Consider the following 3,212-nt stretch of genomic DNA (forward strand, 5'->3'; position numbering starts at 1 on the left):
AGAGCCATGAGCTTTGCCTCCTGAGCCTCAGTACTCCCAAGAAGACTTGGAGTTGATAAAGAAAATTCCCATGGCCTATAAACCCCCGGACAGAAGGAAACAAAGACTGGTGGAAAACTGGTGAGGGGAAACTTATCTTGCCACAAAGATTGGGCAAGGGGATTCTTAAGAGAATCCATCGGGTCTCTCACAGGGGAACCCGAAGAATGCAGGACTTGCTCCGATACTCAGAAGTAAAAATTAGGCAAGGAAATCAACTCATTGAGGACATGGTTAAAAATTGTAAAGCCTGTCAGCTCACCAATGCCCCCAATCAACCTGTTACAAAACGAGCTCGCCACCATGGAGATAGTCCAGGTGTGTATTGGGATGTATACTTCACAGAAATTAAAACTGGAAAATCTGGATATAAATATTTGCTAGTTTTTGTAGACACTTTTTCAGGATGGGTTGAAGCCTACCCAAAAAAGCATGAGACTGCAAAGGTTGTGGCTATGAAGATCCTGGAATATATCCTACCCAGGTATGGCTTCCCATCCACCGTCGGGTCGGACAATGGATGGGCCTTCATCTCGAAAGTAAGTCAGGGAATAGCCGCGGCACTGGGGATGGATTGGAAATTGCACTGTGCTTATAGACCCCAGAGTTCAGGGCAGGTAGAAAGAATAAATCGGACTCTAAAAGAGACCTTAACTAAATTGGTCATGGAGACTGGCACAGACTGGGTATCGCTCCTTCTTTTCGCCCTGTTTGGAGTAAGACATTCACCCTATCAGCTTGGCTTTACTCCTTTTGAAATAATGTATGAATACCCTCCACCCATTATCCCTAGCCTTCAGACTGAATTGCTTACTGATTTGGATGATACTGAATTTCTGTGTAAGCTTGAATGTTTACAGCTGCTACATAAGAGTATGTGTCCCCAGCTTAGAGCATTATATGATTCTGCTTCTATTCCTACCCCCCATTTGTTTAAACCAGGGTACTGGGTGTTTGTTCGAAGGCACAACTTGAGATCTCTGGAACCACGGTGGAAGGGACCTTACATGGTGCTACTGGCTACTCCTCCTGCCCTTAAGGTGGATGGCATTGCTGCTTGGATCCACTGCTCCCACGCCAGGCCGGCGGACCCCTTTGCCCTGGACCATGGGGAAACATGGGAAGTCTCCAATCATCCTACCCAACCAATCCGCATACGCCTCAAGAAAAGCAAAATGGACTGATTGTTATTGGTATACATGCTCAAGATCAAAAGCTGTTGGAGTTTAGTTTTGGGTCGGAGCCACAAGATTGTGTCTCAGGACCATAAGTCAAGGGGGGGAATGAAAGGTTAAAGTAATTGAGGCAGTGACCATTTGTTGCTTGTTTCAGAGCAGAGCAACAGGTGGTGCTAAACCACCTGGTTGTGTGCCTTTATAAGACCTGCCAATCCTTAGCTCCAGGCTCTCTTCCTGGGCTCTGCTGTGTTGGAGTGTAAGACGAGGCCCAAGTTGCAGCCTGTTTAAATAAAACAGCTGTAGAGTCTGACTTTTGGTGGTCTTCTTGTTGGGGATTCCTGCGACCTTGGCATAACACTATCTAAGCATCATTACCCAGTAAGCTCAGTCTTCATCAAAATATCCATGACTCCAAACTAAGCAAGCATACCTCGGAGAAGGCCCTTTGGATATGGGTAGCTCAGACCATTTGGCAAGTTCTTCTAGCCTTCCCATGACTCTATGTTCCCAGGCAAATTAACTACTTGCTGTCTTGCTTCCTTTCTTCATCTTCTTCCTTCTTCTTTTATTTCTGTGAAACAAACACACTGTACCAATAAGGCAAGGCTGGTGTTTTGATGAGGAACATAAGAAACTCTACAGAACAAAAATGAGTTCTTATTCTACTGTCTCCACCTACTATTTTTGGTGTCTGAGTTGGTATGTATTTTGAGTGATATAACTTGAGTGCATAGAGTCTCAAAAGTGTATTACCAAATATAGGTCCTAAAACAAGGCCACAAGAGAGGGCGATTGCTTATTCATTTGTCAGGAGCTCAGCAGGGAGTGGTTTTAAATCACATCTTTTCTTAGGCTTTGCTGAACAAGGAACTGAGACCTGCAGCCTTGGTTCCCCCAGGAACTTCCGAAAATTGCAGACCCCTGTCCACCGACTACTTGCTGAAGAGTTGGGATCTGAACAAGGTCCCTGTGCTGTGTGTCTCCTGTTGAGCTCTCCTAAGGAGATCTTGAGATACAGACATAGCACCTGGAATTGCTGAAAAAGGAATAAAAGACCCAGGAAGAGAAGAGAATTGAATAAAGGAAGAAAAGATGAACTTTATGGAAGTAGAGCTGTGAGCCAAGTGGTAGGGCACCAACCTTGAATGAAGAACCCAAGTTAGTATACGAGGCCTTGATTGAAAAGGACACACACACACACACACACACACGACACGACACGACAAACTTCACTGATTTCCAACTTTGACCTATTTGGATTTTGGAGGGTCCAAGAATATAATGAGACTTGGTTCTAACTGGCCGTATTATGCTTTGTTTGTTCACGGTGTTGTTTATAACCTTGAGTTATGTCTCATGATTATTTAATTGGATATTATAGACATTAGCAATTGATAATTCTGTGTAGATGATAATGTTTTATACTAAGAACAACACTCTAGTGCTAAAATGTATAACCATAAAACAAGTCTGACAAAATGAGGGAAAATAAGGATACAGGTGGACCTGTTGCAACAATGAGTACAAGTTGTCATGTCAAAAACAAACTTTACAACTTGGGGGGGGGAGAATTGGGGGGGGGAGGATGGGAAGGGATGGGAAGGGTAAACAAAGGAGGTGGCTACAATGCTTGATTAAAAATGTACTCACTAATAGACACATGAAGAAATGTTCAACATCCCTAGCCATAAAAGAAATGCAAATCAAAACAACATTGAGATATCACCTCACTCCAGTTAGAACAGCAAAAATCAAGAACTCTAACAACAACAGATGCTGGAGGGGAGGTGGACAGAAAGGAACCTTACTTCATTGTTGGTGGGAATGTAAACTTGTTCAACCACTTTGGAAAGCAGTATGGAGGTTCCTCAAAAGACTTCACATAGATCTCCCCTATGATCCAGCAATCCCACTTTTGGGCATTTACCCAAATGTTTACAAACAAGACCACACTAAAGCTACCAGCACAACTATGTTTATTGCAGCATTATTTAC

Source organism: Dipodomys merriami, unplaced genomic scaffold (genome assembly GCF_024711535.1).
Source record: "Dipodomys merriami isolate MVZ:Mamm:240054 unplaced genomic scaffold, mDipMer1.0.p SCAF_1397, whole genome shotgun sequence".
Taxonomy (NCBI): Eukaryota; Metazoa; Chordata; class Mammalia; order Rodentia; family Heteromyidae; genus Dipodomys; species Dipodomys merriami.